Source organism: Manis javanica, chromosome 13, assembly GCF_040802235.1.
Source record: "Manis javanica isolate MJ-LG chromosome 13, MJ_LKY, whole genome shotgun sequence".
NCBI classification, from domain to species: domain Eukaryota; kingdom Metazoa; phylum Chordata; class Mammalia; order Pholidota; family Manidae; genus Manis; species Manis javanica.
This window is the reverse complement of record NC_133168.1, coordinates 51076526-51097279: the sequence shown is the minus strand read 5'-3', so window position 1 is coordinate 51097279 and position 20754 is coordinate 51076526. Positions and strand designations below refer to the sequence as shown.

The following is a 20754-nucleotide window of genomic DNA, read 5'->3' as shown; positions in this document are numbered from 1 at the left end:
GGCCTGAAAGGCTACTGGCCAAGACTGTGGCCCAGCAGGCTTCAGTGGAGCCATAGCTGGAGCAACCTCTCTCCCCAGTGTGCGGGGGAGTTTCCTTTTTGCTCCAACACACACCCCACCCTTTAATTACACAAATTTAAAGTAATGCACATGGGTCTTCAAGAAAATTGTTAAGCAACAAGAACAGATGTTGTAGCTTGAAAAGGAAGTATTCACTTTGGTAAAGTAAATTTGTATGTTTATGTGGCCAGAGCTAATTCTCAGCAGATTTTGGTTTTGGCTGCTCTGGGAAAATATTTATTTTCTCTGTGTGGAGTTCTTGCTCAGTCCTGGGGAGATTCAATTGTTCTCCCATATTGTGGTGGCTAGGGCCACCATAACATAGCATTGTAGACTGAAGGTTTAAACAGAAATTTATTTTCTCACAATTCTGGAGGCTAGAAGTCCCAGATTAAGGGACTGGCAGGATTGCCTTCTTCTGGGACCCCTCTTGTTGGCTTAAAGATGGTCATTTTCTCCCTGTGTTTTCAGATGGTCTCCCTGTGCATGTCTGTGTCCTAATTTCCTCTTCGTAGAAGGATGCCAGTCATATTGAAATTAGGGCCCACGCTCATGACTTCATTTTAAATTAATTACCTTCTTAAAAATTCTATCTCCAAATACAGTCACCTTCTAAGGTACTGGGGGCTAGCAGTTCAATACATGAATTTCAGGAGGACACAGTTCAGCCCATAACATCACTTGATATATGCAGGGGGAAAAACTCACAAAATTAATTGGACTAGGCTCATGGCATCTCAATCTAGACAGTGAGAAAGAGAAACAATAGCCCCTTCCTATAAATGGCAATGCTATTCTTGACCAAATTGTGCTGGTGTTAGATCATTGTATTTTGAAGTAATTTTTCTGTTGAGCAAGATACTGCTTTGGGCAAGGGACGAGGATTCACCTAAAGGGATTAAAGATTCCTCCTGTCAGTCATTGCTTGTAGAACAGGAAGTGAAACCCAGGGAAGCCATAGCCCAGGAGAGCCTCCGGAGAACTGGGTCTAAAGTCCAAGACATAGACCCAGATTCGCCACACTCCCCAGCCTAGGGTGTCAGCCCCTGCTGCAAGCAAAAGCCAGGCAGCATTTTTGCTGATTAAGCCACTGGTAAAGAGAACTGAGAAGCAGTTTCAATTTAACCACTGGGATTAAAAGTCACCACCAACAATTGCCCAGTTGCTAGCATGGTGGGCAGTGGGAGGAGGGCCAAGGAGGCCAACCCTTCTGCTTGATCTTCATCTACTTTCTAAGGTAAGACACATTTTTTTCTTTGCTAGTTTTTTTTTAATTATGATAAAATCATATGACAAAATGTATCATCTGAACCACTTTCAAGTGTACAATTCAGTAGTTTAAGTGCATTCATGTCGTTGTGCAACAAACCTGCAGAACATTTCTTACAAAACTGAAACTCTATACCCATTAAAAATCAATTCTCCATTCCCCTCTCCCCTCAGCTCCTAGAATGTCAATTCCTCTCTCTGTTTATACAAATTTGACAACTCTAAGTACCTTATATAAGTGGGATCATACAGTGTTTGTCTTTTTGTGACTGACTTATTTCACTTAACCTAATGTCCTCAAGGTTCAGCCATGCTATAGTATGTATTAGAATATCTTTTCTTTTTAAGACTAAATAATATTATTTACATATCACATTTTGTTGATTCACTCATCCATCAACCACAGCCAGAGGTAGCTGTGGTAAGCAGGATTTTGGCCCCATGATCTTCACTCTTTGGTGTCATGTGTGTGGATATGTTATGTTACATAGAAAAATGGACATGGCAGACATAAGGTTGTGAGGCCTAAAATAAGGGGACATTCTTAGATTATAGGAGTATGAGCCAAGCTAATCACTTGGGCAGCAGATAAAAAATTAGGAGCAGTAAATCACATGAAGTCAGGGATTCAAAGCATAAGAAGGAGTCAGCACCTCTGAGGGTAGCTGCGTTTGAAGATGAACAAAGGTGGCCATGAGCCAAGGAATGCAGGAGGTCTAGAAACTGAGAGCAATGCCCCCCCCCCAACCCACACTGAGAGCCGGCAAGCAAACGGGCCTCAGTTCTACAGTTGTGTGGGACTGAACTCAGCCAACAAGCTGAATGAGCAGGCTTTCCCCCAGAGCCTCCCCATCAAAGCCCAGCCTACACAACACCTTGAGTTAGGCCTTGGGAGACCCAGAGCAGAAAAACCAGCCCAGCCCACCAGATTTCTGACTTCTAGAACTAGTTCTAACCCTGGCTCCTTCAGCATAGAAAAAACTTTCCTTGCTATATTTCACATGCTTTCAACTCCCTGCATAATCCCTTTACAACACCCACAGTCCACTCCCTACTGCTCTCACAGCCCTCTGCTCTACTGAGAGGTCCACCTCTTCAGCCTACTCTGAAAATGCCGGACCCTCCGCCCCTCTGTGAGGGTGCACACTGTACCCTCAGGCAGCAGGGCCATCCCTCCACTTGCCTGTGTCCGTCCAGTTCGTTCCCCCCTACCGTCTTCCCCACACCTGACCTCATGGGCAGCCTCCCCTTCCTGGATTCCTTCACAGTCAGAATTAACACCAAACAGGTGAGCGTTCCCTCTACTCTATAACTCTTTCACACTGTTGATTTCCTTTGTCCAGCTAAGTCAGGGACCTCTTTTACTTGAAAGCTCACTGGACCACTTGTGGAGACAGGCACATAAAACACAGTGGGAGGCCTCAGCAAAACCACTAAACCACACCGCAGTGGTTCTACCATCCTTTTCTTGGTCCTATGTTGTCCTTATTTATAAAATGAAAACCTTGGACTAGATAAGGGTTGTCAATCATTTTTCTCCCTAAAGACATTTGAAGGATATGAAACGATCCTGTTAGGAACAATGGCAATATACAATATAGTTCTTAACTCAAAAATTTTTAGAATCTTTGAGGAAAGGCGTTACATAAGTTTGAAAAATGCTTCCCCCCACCCCAATTAGGATTGCTAGATAAAATATAACAGATAAATTTGGATTTCAGATAAACAAATAACTTTTTAGTGTTGGTATATCCCAAACATTCCATGGGACATGATTATACTAAAAAATGATTCTTTACTTATCTGATATTCAAATTTCATTGGGCATCCTATAGTTTTATTTACTGAATCTGGCAACCCTACCCCTATGGTACTCTAATTCTTTCCTCTTGGGAGTATGTATCATAGTTGAAAATCACTAAACTAATTCCAGTCAATAAAAATGTATGAATTGCCAATGCTGGTCTCACTGCTATGAACACAGCATGATGAGTAGTCCCTGTTTTGTTTTTCTGGGACTTTTGTTTTTCTTTATCCCATAGTCCTCACATTCTGGTGGAGAGCTGAGGGACACAGAGACAATCAATAAAGAAACAAGTGAATATACAGCATGTTATAGAGAAAAACAAAGCAGAGGGAGGAAGTGCCAGGCGGGGAGAGGAGGGGTGTGATTTTACACAAGGTGGCATTTGAGCAGACGCCTGAAGGAAAGGTATTTAAATATTTGGAAGAAGGCACAATTCATCACAAAGTCCTGCTCCAATTTGTTCCTTAATGATTCATCAAATGTTTATTAAGCACCTGCTTTATGCCCAGCACCAAACTAAGTAGTGACAATGCAAAAAAGAATGTGAAGGAAGCCATGGTCTTAGGCCTCCTCTGCCTTTCACGAGTTTATAGACTATGAGGGAGAGCTTGGAAAGTGAGCATTGTCTGAAGAGTTCAATGAGATTTGGGCAGAGGTCTAGGGGAGAAAGTGTCCCTGGAGCTAGTCTAGAAGGAGAGCAATTGTTTACCAGGAGTTGTGGAAGGGCATTCAGGGCTCCAGGAAGGATCTGCTGGAGGGCAGGGAAGCTGTCAGTCATTCAGCAAGGATGAGGCAGGAGTTCCAGAGAGGACTGTCAGAGGGAGGTTGTTGGACAGAAAGTCAGAACCCCATGTGGAAATCCTTGTATGTCATGCTAGGAATTCAATCATGTTCTGCAGTTGATGGGGAGGCTTCTGAAGGACTAAGTGGAAGAACAGGATAGTGAAAATTACTCAGGCAACAACAATAGAGTCTTGTCTTGTTGCCTAAGCAACAAATTTAGCTTCCTAAGCAGAAATTTAGCTGCAATTACCTCTAGATTAGTAATATGGATGGAAGCAAAATTTAAGATATAACTACTTAATAGCAATGTTGAGAAACTACTATGTAGGAAAAAAGTATTGAAAATTTGTTTTACAATTTCTCCTCTTCCCTTTAGTTACACAAATTTGATCAAAGCCATTTACATTTATGATTATCAAACATTTCATGGCATTTAAGTTACCATGTCATTAGTTACCAGATTGGAATTCTTGTGCCCTTAGTTCTCAGGTTATACTCGATGGATAGTTTCTTCAACTTTGGATTCTTCAGTGAGAGGTGAAAACCAAACTATATGGCATCCATTGAAGGTCATCTTTTTAAGTGCTTTTTCACACTGCAAATGTGTCTTTTCAGGAGCAGTTTGCTTTGCATTTATAAAAGTTATTAAGCATCAATGCACTTCACACTCAATAATTGGCTTTCTCTTTGCCTGAACTCCAATTTGCTACTTAGCAGGGTATTTCTGCACTTTCAATTGAAAGATGATGTTAGGGACACAATTCCGTTAAACTAATAATCATGGCTGTTAAACTAATAATCTTTCCCATACTGCTCAGCACACCAAAGTTTTGTGGCAGAGGACACCATGTGCAACTTTAACTCTTAAACCCAGCTATGCTTTTTTTACATTGTTTTCTTTCTCAGATTGAGACCCTTTAAAAGCCATAGCCAGGCAAGGCAAGTTGAGAAACCGGTAATGTGTGATACATTTGGGAAAGTATTACTGACTCTTCCTACCTCTGCAGAGGAGCAGGTTCTAAAACTAGTGAAGAAAGTCTCCTGCCTCAGCCTCTTCCAAGGTCAGCACCTGATTTTGCATTTGCACTTTCCTATCCTTGAAGAGTGCCTTCCAATTGTGTAATCATTAGGCACTATAAAACCTGGATTTGTTGTTGAGCCTATGAAAAACAGGTCACACACACCTGGGAGTAAGGTAGAAGACAAACGGTTTTTTAATTTCATAGCAACTTGTTCTGCAGCCACTTCTGTTTCCCCGAAATTCCCACCAAATGTTTCCACAGTTCTAGGAGAATCTCATGTTTCCCAAGCTTATGTCCTGAGCAATGACACTTGCTGTTTTCTCCTTCCTGTTCCGCTTTGCTATAAAGAGGGGTCTTGTTGGTGCTTACGGGAAAACTGCCACCCTGCTGTTGACGGCAGCGTGACCACAGGACCCACCGTCAAAGTGGTCAGCGTGGGCACAGGGCAGGGAGCCACCACGCTGAGCTCCAGCCCCCGACCTCCATCGCCATCTCCTGAGACGGGTGGCCATGCAGGTGCTTTCCCTCCCACAACCCTTTTCATTTTCACATGAAGCAGATTGCAGCCCCTCTCTGTCTCAGCCATGTTGCCACAGGGGGCAGCGGGGAAGCCAGATGAGAGGCAGACATGGGGACAGTCCTTTAACCAGCTGGGCTTTCTCCCTACTGTGTGTTCTTTCAAAGGTAGACCTTTGGTCCCTCAGGTAAAATACACCCCCTGAGATTCCACTCTGCTAGGCTTATGTAGATATTCCCAAAGATGGAATCAGAGGGAACAAAGGAAACAACAAAGTCACCACGGGACACTGGCCCACTGTCCACAGCGGCCACAGCTGAGGAAGAGCAGTGGCTGAGAGCCTGGGCTCTGGATTCAGCTGTCCAAGTCCTGGTCCTGGGACAGCCACTTAATAGCTCTGCAGCCTTTGGCAAATCACACAACCTTTCTGTGCCTCAGTTTTCTCGTCTGTAAAACTGGGATAATAATAGCACTTATTGCATAGGGTTGCTGCAAGAAGGAAATGAGTTGATGCAGATAAAATGGTTGGGAAAGGGTACTTTAGGGAAGAGTTACAGAATTTAGATCACCTGATGGAAGCATAGAATTAATTTCTATGTTTAAATGGTAAGTCTGCTATTTGCTTAGTATGTATTTCCTTTCTGGAATAACAGCAATACATTATATTTTTAAAAATTAAAGCATTTAAAAAGGTACATACTGAAGAGAACCATCCAAGAACCATCCATCCTCCCCAGTGTCCAGCCAGCTAGATCTCCTTCCCAGACACAATGTTGCTGGATCTCCTTCCGGGGCACATGCACCCTTCTGAGGGCCCGCATGTGCCTACAGGCATCTCTATGTTCGTGTGCGGTAGGTTTGTTTACCTTGTTAGCTGTTAGAAAGGTGACTGGAAGGACAATGCTCAGCTCTGCCACAACTTGCCCTTGGGGAGCTGAACACCTGCAGGCAGGAAGAGCAGGGTAACTACAAAGCAGAAACAGTGCTGCCACCAGGAAGCCCAGAGGAAGTGACTGGGAAGAAGCAGAAATAATTCTGACCGGGTGGAGTGGCCAGTGGAAAACATTGTTGGGGCTAAAAGAGTGATTTGGATACTTTAATATGTTTGTCTGTGCTCCAGATTCCACTCAGAATCTCATCCAAAAAGCGTAAATTTTGCAAAGAAATTTTGTGTAGCCAGGATGATTTTACTCTACAATGTTGAGTACATGCAAATCACATTATTTTCTTTTTCTAAACTGAATTAAATTGAAGGTTGAGCAAGAAGATGACACCGAGACCCCTCTTCACAGAGTGAGAATGCTTGAAGAAGGCCTCCTGGTCTCCAGGCTGCCACCCCCCCTGGGGATACTCTATTGGCCCATTTATGTGGAGCAGCCCTGCTCCCTCCCTGCCTTGGACATGGGGATCTTGTTCAAGTACACAGACAGGGTCAGGACTTAGCGCTTAGGACCCACCTACCCTCAGCTGGGTTCTCTCTGTGCACAAAATCTGAGTCCCCCCACTTGCAAACACGCTACCCCCTCCCAGTGAAGGGTTTCATCTACTGTCTTGGCTCTCTCCAATCTGTTCACCCCATGGCAGCCACAATGACTTGGTCGTTTTTGTTTGTTTTTTGCTTGCTCTTGATTAAGGTTTATATCAATATAACCATAACCATGCTTTCAGAGAGATATTCATGCTGGTTAATGTCATGCAATTTATTTTTACTTACCCTATGCTTTTGAACCAAAAGTTGTCCATCACTTAGCTTTAAAATAAATAAACAGGATTTGGTTGTGTATTTTTTAAAATCTATTACAAACGTCTAAATATCCTCCCTCAAATGCTGCTAAATCGGACAGACAGAACCATGAGAAATTTACCATTGGTTTACTTTTTAAAAAATGAGAAAGGAAAAACCTGTGCAAAAATTGGTATAACAAAGCAATTTTGTAATAGTTCAATGTCAGCTTAAAAAATTCCAAGGTTACAGTGTAATTTAGGGGGTGGGAAGCCTGTCTGCACCCATGTATTATTTTCATAGGGCTGTCATAGCAAATCACCATAAACTGGGTGTCTTAAAACAACAGAAAATTATTCTCTCACAGTTTTGAAGAACAAATATCCAAATTCAAGGTGTCAGCAGAGCTGCCTCCAAAGGCTCTAGGGGAGAATCTTCCCATGCCTCCTCCACCTTCTGGTACCTTCTGGCATTCCTTGGTTTGAGGTAGCATAGCTCCAATCTCTGCCTCTGCCTTCACATGGCCTTTTCCTGTTTGTGCCTGTCTGTGTCCAAATCTCTCTCTCCTTTCTCTTAAATGATACCAGTTTTTGGATTTAAGTCCCACCCTAAATCCAGGATGATTTCAACTAGAGATGCTTAACTAATTACATCTGCAAAATTCCTATTTTCCATAAGGTCACATTATGAAGTTCTGGGTAGACATGAATTTTGGGAGGACACGATTCAACCTTCTGCATGAATCAACTTCATTAACTATATGTATTCATATTATTATTGCATAATGAACAAAACCAAGATCCGCATAATTTCCTGAATGTGAATTATCACTGTCAGCTCATTTTATCTGCTGAGGTCAAGAGGACTCAAAACATTAACTATCAGTATTTCTGATTTTTATTTTTAAAAGGACATTTTTACCTTAGTTTCTCCAAATGCAGGCAAATAATTACTTATGGCATCAATAAGTATACTTTCTGCATTCAAACATGCATCAAATAGCATGCCACAAAGGCCCCCTGCATTTCAGCTCATGAGCATATAGCCAAATAAAGAAAATTTGCTTGCGTGACATCCCTGGTAAACCCATCAATAATATGCTCATTGCTCAAAGACAAACACCAAACACTAAACCTGAACTTGCATGGTCTGGCCTCTGGTTCTGGCCAAATCCCTAACAAGGCCTTCCTCATTTTAAACACCCCTCTCTCATAGACCCTCTCACACTTGTGCTTTTACATCTATTTGAATGATTATCCAAATAATGTCAATGAGCCCAGTGAAGGTGGAGACCCAGTCTGTTTTCCATTGTGTCTCCAACATCCAATACAGAGTATGGCACTTAGTCAATATTCATTATACATATTTGTTGAGTGAGAGAACAAACGAATTTAGCAACTTTCCCATGCCCTTTCTCATTTCTCTTTTTTGGGCAGTATCATAGGTACAATCCAGTATACCTGAATTGGATTCAGGACAAAACCCTTTGGTAATCTAGGCAGCCTTCTTCCTGCTGAGAAAATGATAAACCAGAACAAAAGCCAAGGCTTGAGAAAGGAGGACAAATACTGCTTTTGCACATTCAACACGGATTTTCACAGCAGGCTCTTACTTTTTCTCTTCTTTAGAAAATTAGCAATCTTTTATTGCCAAAGTAGGAGGTAGGCAATGGAGAACCTTGACCCGCTGGGCAGGGGGCCATGGGGAGCCGCAGGATAAGGTAGCAGCTGGTAACTTGTGAGCGCATCCTCAGAGTCCCCCCACCAGGTTGTGTTTGGATTGGTCATATTTTCCCAGGAAGCAGGCTCCCCCTTCTGTGTGTGAAGCTGAAGGGGCCTGGGATTTACTGGCCGCCAACCCCGGGGAACGCTTTGCTGGCCAAGCACAGGGAAGTCTTGGTTTCTTAAAGGCAACAACCTGCTGTTCAAATTTTGGTTGGCCTGAACTGCCACAAAGGCAACCTACTGAAAAGTTTATTTCAAGCTGAAATGAAAAGGAAACATCTCAAATAAATCCCGCTGTTTGTTTCAGTTTTCATTTTTTCACTAGTTGAGCCAAGCACATTGACTTTCAGGGGGAAAAAAATGTTGTGGATTTCTACAGCCCAGAGTATTGATCTGGGGGAAGATTCAGTCAAACAACCGAGATGTCATTTCTGGGTAACAGTTCCCATCTTTTTGGATTTTAATAGAAAAATAATGAAGCCTGCAGCTGACTAAGGAGTGAATAGGAAATGATTTTCCTTCTTCTCCTGAATAAGCGGATCATTAGAAAATGGATGCAGAGAAACCCCTGAGGGAACCTCCTGTTTTTTTAAGGATATCCTTCTAAATGATAATCACAATGCTTCCCCAAACTGGTTTCTGCCATGGCACAAATTTAAAATGAAAGTCTTCGGGAGCAAGCTGAAATAAGCAGATGGGGTTAACTGAGGGATAAAGGGGGTGGGGGGAGTCTCTGGTTATCATGCTAATTGTACTGATAATTAATTGAATTCTGCAGAGAAGGAAGCAAATAGGGACTTTATTAGAGACTAGGACTCTACCCTGTTCCCCACTTACCACCTCACTGTCATCTACACCCACAACTACTCACTAGCCAAGCTCTCTGAAATTATTTGGCTGAATCTACCCTAGGGCTGAGGCTGGGCCCAGGGTGGGGTGGGGCTGGGCGCGCAAGCACACAGGATAGCCAAGGAACTGTCTGTAGACCAAGAGTGCCTAGGTGTCACTGGACATCACGATTCTCAAGCCAAAGTGATTTTGTCTGCCCTCCTCAAGTCAGGGGGCATTTGTCAATGTTGGGAGATGCAAATGTTGCCAGTAGGCATCTAGCAAGTAAAGGCCAGATGAAACATCCTGGCATGCACAGACCAGCTCCCCACTAGGAAGAATTATCTGGTCCAAATGGCCACCATGAGAACATGAGAAACTTGACCCCCTATGAACATATAGCAGAGGAGAAAGCATGTCCAAAAGAAGGAGAATTTTTTGCTTCTGTAAATGACACTGTCTAGCCAAAGAGACTGATTTGTGAAGGTGAAGTCTCAAAAGAGGTGCAGACTTAAAATACTTTCTGTGAGCAAATTTTACATAGTGTGTCAGGTTTAACATTGCTGGTAATTGTTCAGACTCTCAGTCTAATTGTGGATGGATCTTTCCCACTAGGACCTGGCCCATCAGCCCTTAGAGCAAAGCACAGAGCCACAGGACAGGCAGGAGGATAACGATTGTTTTTGGCACAGCAGTAACCTTGCCTTTCCCAGGATATGAGCACTAAAGCTGGTTGTAAAGCTTTTTCCTCAGTTTTATTGAGATGTAATGGGCCTATACCATTGTATTAGCTTAAGGTATAGAACATTATGATTTTATACATATGTGTATTACAAAATGATCACCACAGTAAATTTAGTTAACATCCATTAGTACACATAGTTACACATTTTTTTCCCTTGTGATGAGAATTTTTAAGATCTACTCTGTTAGAGACTTTCAAATAAACAATATAATATTGTTAACTATAGTCACCATACTATACATTACATCCTGGGGCTTATTTATCTTACAGCTATAAGTTTGTACCTTTGAACACCTTCACCCATTCCCCTCCTTTCCCTACCCCACCTTTGGCAACCACCAAATCTGTTCTTTTTTTCTATGAGTTCAGTGTTTTTAGATTCCACAAATAAATGAGATCATATGATATTTGTCTTAAGAACATATGTTCTTTATACTTCCTTAGAACTAAGTATTTATTCCATGCTAGTTAATGCTTCTGAAGGACATTAGGGAATTCCTTGCTTTCAGAGTGAAGAAAACAATGGCTACAAAATGAATTTGTAAGAGAGACACCAGTTGCTAAATTCATTAATAAAAAACAGAAATTTATTTTCACAGGAAAAAGCAAAAACATTCAGTTAGACTTAAAATCTCCAACTCTGACCCCCTACACATCTTCTGGGTACCTCCATCCATTTCATCCCCCCACCTCCCTCAGTTCTGGAGACACTAGCAAATTCCCAGCCAGGCCTCACCCCGCCAGGGGTAACCAAGGCACTCAGGGTTGCTAACCTGGGCTCCTCCTTCAGCCTAATCATGCCATGCACCAAGATTTTTTGATAGGACAACTCAGGACAGGGTGGGACCAGACTCAGCGATGATTTCCTGAGAAACCCTGCTGTTGGGTTCACCCTTGTCCCTTCTCCTTGAATGCTTGAGAAGATGGGAGAAGAAAACCCAACCTCTGCTTCTGCCCCTTCCCTTCACTTCCGGTCTTCACCCTCAGTGCTAAACTTAACGACATATGGAGTGCAGGAAAGAGAGCCTGCAAGGAGACCTGAGCGACAACCTTCAGTATTTGCACCCATTATATCAGGAGTGCTGATGAGCACTTCTGTACATCTGAGAAAACGAGAGTCCAAAGGGCATAGCTACCTAGCAGGTGATGGAGGCAGGATTCAATCTCAGTTGTCTCTCACCAAATATGCTCTACCTGTTACAACTATGAAAAATGGTAGATTAGAGTCTGTTTCTCACTAGCTGTGTGACCTCCTTATGCATCATCTTCTTATCTATAAAATGTAGGAGATCATAATAGTGCCTGTTCCCTGGGAATGTAGTAAAGATCAACTGAGTTAATCTATGACAGTGCAAAGCATGATGCAAATGTCAGGAGGCATTATGGTTGTGATAAATGCTGCATCCTCCATGGTGGTGATAAGAGAACACACTTTCACATCTGGGTAATGCTGGGGTTCTTTTCCTCCATTGTTTCCAGAAAATATGCTGCCTAATTAAAATCTCCATTAACTTATGAGTGATTAGTCTCTAAAGTTATTATCTAAAGAGATATTTCTATAACCACTCTGCCTTTTAGACTCCAGTCTAAGTGTTTGTTCAAAAAAAAAAGCATGTCATTTCGAATAGCTGCTGCAGGCTGGACTGGTCTAGTCACTGCAATTACCCCTAAAAGCATATGCCATAAAAAAATTATTTGTCCCTAAGAGCATAGTGTAAGTTTTCTTAAAAAATATTTAATTTCCAATCAGGCTTCATTTACTGTTATTAGCAGAATTTATATTAGCCTAGTCTGTGTCATCACCTATCTTTTCTAAGAAAACTGTGCCAGCAGGCATTATGATTCCTTTCTCTTCTTTTGTATTTGTCATTCACATTACACTGTTAATACTTAGGCCATTGGCTCCACCTTCCATAGTGGACCCCTATGGGCACCCTCTCCCCTTCTGCCAACCCTTCTTCTGTTAATAGGACACCTCTTCACCAAGCGGAACCCTTTCCAGGTGGTTGGGATGGGAGTGATACACCAACGAACCAGATTCCCTTACAACAATGACTGAATCCAGGACGAGCACATGGCAGAGCCTGGGAAAGAAGGGTCTTTCCAGGGACTTTTCTGCTAGATCTTCTCAGGTAAACATGCCCAGGGGGGTCCTAAGCAGCAGGATGTGAGCCTGCATTTCTGGCAGCCACCTTGCCTTCCTATGGAACCCCTGCCCAAAGAATGAATCCAGCAGAGACAAGGTGAGACAAAGACTGAGCTAGAACCCTGGCTACAAGATCTGAGCTCTTGAAACCTGCGTGAAGCCTGTGACTTCCCAATGGTGTTTCAACAAATTCCCCCTCAACTTCTAATTTATTTATTTTGTTATGGTCTGAGTTGTGTTCCAGTCACTTGCAATTGAAAGCATCCTAATCCACACTTCAGTTGAACATTTGAGTTTCAGCTCTGTAGAAGTGACGTACATGGTTAAGTCTAGAGTCTGATGCCACAGACATACAGTGGTCTCCCCTTATCCACAGTTTTGTTTTCCACAGTTTCAATACCCCTGGTCAACTGAAGTCTGGAAGCAGATGAACTTCCTTCTGATGCATGATGAGAAGGTCAATAGTAGTCTGACCCTACATCACAGTGCCAAGCTCTTCACCTCACTTCATCTCACCATGTAGGTATTTATTGCACAACATCACAAGATGAGTAAGTACAACACAATACTTTGAGAGAGGCCACATTCACATCATTTTTGTTACAGGATATTATTACAATTGTTCTATTTTATGATTAGTTACTTTTGCTAATCTCTTACTGTGCCTAATGTATGAATCAAACTTTATCATATGTATGTATGTATAGGAAAGCATATACATTATAGTATATGTAAGTTTCATGCAGTCCTATCTGAAGTTTCAAACACGCACTGGGGTTCTTGGGACATATCCCTCAGGGATAACCATAGTCAGCGGGACGCCAGCAGTGACAGCGGTCTCAGTGGTTGAACGGCTCCAAGGCTGGTGGCCTGCTGAAGCCCAGGCACAGCCCAGGAAATGGTTACTAGCTAAGTCCAGTTCTCAGTCCTTCTCTCTTTAATTCTTTCATGGAGGCTGACTTTGGTTTGCTCTTGGATTTTGATTAACATCCTGCACTTCTACAGTCCAGGGGAACCAGTATACCTGGATCCTTACATGATATTAGAAAAATCACTTATTCTCTTTCTTCACTTTCTTCATCTATTACATCCAAATGATGGGCTAACCTTGGAAAAACACTGTTAATCTTAGGGAACCACTATGATTCTTATGTCCTAGTTGTTCCCTGCATTTGTCTCATCCTCCCACATAAATCTTATTTATGTGCAGAAAGACTTAAACTTCTTTTGTGTCCTCGGCACATTTGGTTTTATATCACTCAGAATATTTTGATTGGCCATATGAAAATGTTTTTGAAGTAAAATTACTTAAAAACAATAAATCAATTCACAGTAAAGTTATAAGGAAGTAGAATGGTCCCTCATTTCTCTCAAGGGGTTGAAGAATTCAGAAACTTCCAGTTATTAGAGAAAAATCTCCCAATGGACACTAATAGTTGGAGCATAAACACCATCAAAACTATAAAAGGATAATCAAGGCTAACAATTTCTTTGCACAAGGTTACTTAGTATAAATCTTTTATGAAACATCAGTTTTTCCCTCTTATAATTAGTAACAACTTTTTTAAGTTTTGGCAAAAAAGTGTTTAAAAAGAAGAGAAAAATCTTTTATAATAATTTCATGCAGGAAAAAATTAAATATTGTAATTTGATCTATTCTTTTTAGGCTTTGGGGAAGAACTACAATTTTTTTTTGTCTCCAAATAGGGAGCAAATGCTATGCCCTACAATTTTTTTCACCTAATATTATGAATTCTTTTTTCATATAGGTCTTTGAAAGCATAACTTTCGATAGGTGCAAATATTCCACCATGTAGACAAACTATAATTGATTTAATTTCCTCCACCATTGAGAGATATTTAAAGTCATTTCTAATTTTTCCTTATTGTAAGTATCATTCCACTGAATATTCTAGTATATAAGTCTTTGTGGGCAGCTTCTCTGACTTCTTTAGTTGGTATAACTGAACTCGTAACTTAATGATTATGATCACAAGGCATGGTGATTGATTAATTAATTGACTCACAGGAAAAGAAGGTGAGATATTTAATGGCCAAAGTTCTTGAGCAGGGTTTCACAGCAAACACAGAAGCAGTCTCTATGCTGTTTCTTATAAGGATGCCTATTTAAAGCTGAGTGTGGAACATTGATGTGCAATTCAGTTAAGGCAATTTTAAGAGAGGTATCAGTGATGTATTGCTTGTATGTCTACAGAATCTGGCAGGAAATATCCTCAGCATTAAATCTCAAAATACTATTCATGCTCAGAAGTGTGCTGTCTGCCCACACCACCCTATTTTACTATCGTGTGACATTAGTAAATATTTCATATGTATGTCTTGCTGTATAATTTTACCAGGCACTTTCACATGCACTGTCTGATTCCTACAGCAAATGTGATAGCAGGAATATTTTATTTCATCCCCACATGAAGTAACTGAAGATCTACATTATCTTTCAGAAAAATAAATCTACGTCAAACCCCATCCACTTTTTTTGAAAAGCTCTGTGATGAGACATTGTATTTTGTGCATTTTAACCTTCATGGTAAAAGCACTCCTCAGCATGTAGCCTAAGACCCTTCCTAAACTGACCCCAGGCTCCCTCCCCACTGTCTCCTCTCTCTCCTCATCTTCTCTCCTGAGCTAGGAGGCTTCTCACAGCTCCAGATGGGCCCTTCCCCATGCCTGGAGGCCTCTCCCTTGCTTACCTGATAAACTGTTCTCATCCTCTAAGACTATTTCAAACACTACTTTTGCAAGAAGCTCTTTGAAACTCTTGAAGACACAAGTTTTTCATTTAAGAGTCCAGAGGCCTGTATTCATATTATTTCACTGTTACAGCATTTATTTTATCATCTTCAGTGCATCTGATTACATGTGCTTTACTCCAACAACCCCCAAGTCATTTTGTATTTGTAATCCCAGTTGCTAGGGTATGGCCTAGCACACCGGGGGGTGCTGTGTTGAATGAATGAGCCTGGGGGCAGGGTCTCAGATCCTCAGGGCCCACTGACATAGTCTAGGGATCCAGTGAAAGCTCCACACCACTGCAAAAATAAAAGCGTTTTTTTTTTGTACGTTTTGGGAAAACACAATGATGTACAAATACACAAATCTGAGTGTTTCTGTTTGCAGGCTCTTACCGTCATCAAAAGTTTTATAATTTGAAGTAAAGTTGCATTTTTATAGAGTTAACTTTTAAAGGAATTCTTTTAAAGGCTAAAAATATTGAAGAAGAATTTCACACAGAATGTGGCAGGCAGAGTCCTGGGCTGGAAGCCACAGTGTTTGGGGGGTTTTTGTTTGTTTGTTTGTTTTTGTTCACCTACGTGACATTGGATTTTTGTCTCCGGCCACTCTGTGTAGCCGTTAACAAATTAATTGGCAAAGAGTCCCTTTCTAGGCTTGGCTTTATCATCTAAGAACAAAGGGACTGGATTAGGTGGCTTTAACGTGTTTTCAACTCTACTAATTAAACTCTACTAATTAACTATGAAAACGCTATGACGTGATCCACATAAATTGATCTGTTTATATTACTTTATGATGTGGATATATCACAACTTTTTGTTACTGAAATTCTCACTAAAATTACCTAATTCATATTTGTTAAAGGTTTTTCTATATCTGAGGGGAGAAAAATAAAGTATTCCTTAGAGTCTCCTAAGTGCTCTGAAGCCTTTTCCTCTGCCGGGATCAAAAGCACAGGGCGTTCAGCTCAGGGGTGTGTGAAATGGATCAGATATGGCTCAGGTTCAGAGAGGCTTCTCCGAAAACAGAGGACAATCCCTCAGGAAATACTCACCTTTCCCTTTGTTTCAGCCAGAGTTGCCAGCCTACTATATTGTAGCAGAACCAGTTACAGGTCGTTAGCTTGGGAGCAAGCTGCCCAGGACATTGACCTATAAATGACATTAAATCCTCACAGAAGCGGTTTAAATATGCAGTGCCAGTTACCTCAGGCTCTACACGTGACTCCCTGCGTACCTGCAGAAATGAAAATTGGCTCCATTGGACCTCGGCTGCTCCTTTCCTGGTTCTTTGACTAGAGAGAGAGCAGACTTTACTGGGGCTTTTTTTTTTTTTTTTTTTGTCTGCACTCATGGGTGTTTCTGGAGTACTGGCTTCTTCAGCTCCTAATCTGAGATACATGGCGCTGGAAGAAAAACCCAGATTTAGCACTGTGTCTCTCATTCCTTGTGTCCTGAGGTCCGTAAGCAGTCTGCCTTCCCTCCACCTTTCAGAGTCCACTTGTGGGTACTTTATACATAATGTCCAGGGCTTTTAATTGTACTTAGCAGGAGGATCAGGGGAAATATGTCTACTACATCTTTCTGGAAGCAAAAGGTCCGAAAAGTCAATTTGTCAAGCCATTTAACAAATAACTTTAAATGGAAAAGTCATCTCCACAAAGCTTAAAAGTGTTTTTCAGCCCATTAGTGGGCATTTTCACCGAATCTAGTCCCAGTTTACCACCCTCTTTTTGGATTTCTCACTCCCATTCCCTTTGCTCTTCTGCAGTTTTTCCCCTTCCCATTTAGAGCAAACCCAACAAATTATCTTGCCCACCCTCCCCCAAAATCTTAGTGAAATCTGTTGAGGGTCTGCCCCGGGCCCAGCTCTGCAGAATGTGTCCAAATAGACCATTCCTCTATCCTGAGCAGGGGGAAACCTGCTGAAATGCATTTTTACCCCACTAGTTATTAAGCGACCGTGACTAGTTTCTAAACTACGCCATAGATAATGATTATTTCAGACTCATTTCACATTGTCTTCTAAACTATTTCCATTTTAGAGAAAGCCACTCTACCTTCTGTAACATCAGCCCTCAATATCATCCTTAGAGGAAGTAGCAGCAGAATGAGATAAAGGTTCAGATTTGTACTTAGGGCCTTCTTTGCTTAAGTGATATACTTGAACTTTGAAATCTTCAATAATATGTCTTGCTGCAGAAATAATGGCCATTAGTACCTTTTAATTTCTTTGGAACTCCTTTAATATATTTTTCCTCTAACAAAAATACAGAGTCTAGCAAAACAGTGACTAAAACTATAATCTAATCTTCTAAACACTAGGTCTGTTTACATATATATGTATACATATTTATTAATTACATAAGAATTGGAATAATTTCTTACTATGAATATTACCTTATTTTAAGAATAACTGATTCAGAAAGATGTGTTTGGTGAAACTCAAAAATCTGTATTCAAGTCCTTACATTTGGGCATTTTACTAAGAAAAACACCTCAGAACAATTATATGAAAAAAAAAAACTTGAGGGTTTAAAAAACAACATGTGATTAAGTACTCTTAAAAGCAGTTGAGGTAAAAATGTAAAACATTCCAGTTAAATTTCCTGTAAAGATAGGTGCAATTTGAAAGGGAAAGAAATGTAATAGGAAACAAAATATACTTGCAGAAATTTCAGATGTTATGTGTTTAAAACCCTCCCTCCAGTGAGGGCAAGCAAGCACTTCCTGCGCCGTCTCCTCAGAGCTGGTGGTCTCACCAGTGGGAAGTGACTGGTGACAAGATGGACAGCCTTGTACTGCGGTGGGGAAGCCGGGAGATACATATGTAAACAAGTAGCAAAGTCATTTCTGGCAAGGCTACTGTGCTTGCAAGAAAACAAAAGAGAATGATGTGTTGGAGCACAACTAAGGAGAAGGGGAGAGAGGCCCCTTCAGAGTGGGTGGCCAGGAAAAGCCCCTTGGAGGAGGCGGCTTCTAAGCTGAGGCCTGACAAGTGTGACAACAGCTTCTAGGCAGAGAGGAGAGCAAGTGCCGGGTGTTTGGAGGGAAGAAGCATGACATGTGTGGGAACCTGAAAGACGCCAGGGCCCTAGAGGTGAGCCAGGCAGGGGATGATCCAGAGAGGCGAGCAGGTGCTGTCACTATGATTCTTCAAACCACAGTAAGAACTCTGGATTTCACACTCTATACCATGGGAATCCTCTGGGAAGAACATGGAATGAAACAGGATAAAGAGGACCAGGCATTCTGGTATCCCCTGTCAAGCTGCAACTGTTTGTAAGAATTTAGGTGGAGATTCAATTAGGACGTTGTGTGTATGAATTAAGAGCTGCAAGAGAAGGCTGGGCTGGAGACCTCATTAGTGACCTCCATGTATACATGCTATTTGTCTTAATGTAGGTTCTCCTAGGAACAGACCCTGAGGTAAGCCTTTGGATGCAAATAGATTTGGGAAGTGCAGGAAACATTAGTGGGAAAGCAGGAAGTGGTGGTGACAAGGGACCTCTGGGGAAACGTACCAAACTCAGTGCCCAGAATTTCCCTATCTGAAGTCTGACTTCCAAATGTCATTGGTCAAGGATATCCTCCCAGCCTGCTGCATGCATAAGTGGAACAGACTGCACAGTGTCAGGCCTAGAGCTCTGCCACTTTCCATCTATGTGACCTTGAACAAGGTCACACTCTCTGGGCTTCCTCTTCTGTCAAGTTGGAATTAAATTACTCAGCATCCTCCGGTCAAACAGAACCAATAAGATAGATTAGATGAATGATATGTAGATAGAGGGAGATAAATCTATGTAAGAATGTAGATATAGATGATATATAGCTAGATTTATTCTGAGGAATTGGCTCATGTGACTATGGAAGTTGAAATGTCCCATGATCTGCCATCCACAAATTCGAAACCCAGAAAATCCAGTCTTGTAATTCAGTTCAGATCTGAAGTCCTGAGAACCAGAGTTGCTGATGGCATGAATCCCAGTCCAGGGGCAAGAGTAGACTGATGTCCCAGCCCAAGCAGGCAGGCAGAAGGCAAAAGCAGGGTAAATTCTTCCTTCCTCTGCCCTTTGTTCTATTCAGGCCTCCGACAAATTGAATGATGCCCACCAACACTGGGGAGGGCTATGTGCTTTACCAAGGCCACCACTTCAAATGCTAATCCATCCAGAAACACCCACATGGTCACACCCAGAAATAATGTTTAATTCGGGCACCTGTAAACAATCAAGTTGACACATTTAATTAACCATCACAGTGAAAACACTGCATACCCCATAGGAGCTGCACTAAATTAAATTATTTAATATGTATAGAGTGCTTAAAATAGTGTTTAACCTACAGTGCTAGAAAAATATTTGTCATCATTATTACCACTACCATCACCATTCTCCTTAGTAGTATTATTACTGTTATATTATTTGCTATTTTGGGATTGATTAAGGTTACCTGGCTCATTCATTTGAGAATATAAATAAAGAAAAGATAAAAGCTCAGGGCTGGGAGCAGTCAATATTTAGAGGAGAAGAAGCTGGCAACGAAGAATGAGAAAGAGGGAGCAGGGTGGTTGGGGGAAACCAGAAAAATATGATGACATAAGCCACAAAAAAAAAAGCATTTCAAAGTGAGCAAAATTCCCATGTGTCAAATGATACTGAGAGTTTAAGCAAGATGAGGATGGAGATGTGCACACCAGAACTTGCAAACACTTTGGAGCAGCAGGGTTCCACCCTGTTAGCCAGTGTAGACCTTTCTTTGAAACACCTGTTAGCCGACGAGCTCTTTGTGTAGCTCCCTCCTGGTTTTGACTGTCTTTTCTTCTCACTTCTGGTAGCAGCATTCTACACTTCCTGTGAGAGTCACACACCACACTCAGCATTGGGAGTCACACACCACACTCAGCATTGGGAGTCACACACCACACTCAGCATTGGGACCCAGAGATTAGCATTTGAATCAGAGGACTCAGGATAGTGCTCAGCCCTCTTCTGCCACAGAGAGGGGCTAATTCCTCAGAATCCTCAGAATGGTGAATTTCAGAGTTTTGGGGGAAATGCTGTCTCTATGTACTTTTTTTGTTAAACTGGTAGGATATTAGTCTGGGGTTGTAGATAGACAACCATCTTGCCTCACAAATGGGAAGACTCACTAAGGGAAGCGATGACAGTGTGCTGATGGCACTGTGGGAGCACCTAGATTTACCCACACCTGAAGCCAGCCGGATGCATCTTCAGGATTCTTGCAGTTCTTAAGCTGGCATGAGCTGGATTTCATTCACTGTCAGCCAAAACCATTTTGACTCTATCATAAATATTTCCACAGTGATTATAATGTAAAAATATCAACTGAGATTTATATTTTGGCACATTTATGC

At 41.7% G+C, this 20754-nt stretch overlaps 1 protein-coding gene and 1 long non-coding RNA gene across 3 annotated transcripts in view; one reads left to right on the top strand and one right to left on the bottom strand.

Moving 5' to 3' along the window:
• AKAP7 (A-kinase anchoring protein 7) overlaps positions 1-20754 on the bottom strand; it is a 251554-nt gene that overhangs the window by 13512 nt on the left and 217288 nt on the right. The gene's annotated exons all lie outside the window — the stretch shown is intronic.
• Positions 1038-20754, top strand: part of LOC118967570 (uncharacterized) — a 71369-nt gene continuing 51652 nt past the window's right edge. Inside the window, exons 1-3 of one of the 2 annotated variants that reach the window (XR_012124228.1) lie at positions 1038-1297; positions 12449-12610; positions 13016-13143. This is a non-coding gene — a long non-coding RNA (uncharacterized lncRNA). The remainder of the gene's footprint in view (positions 1298-12448; positions 12611-13015; positions 13144-20754) is intronic. The other variant, XR_012124229.1, reaches the window with a different exon arrangement.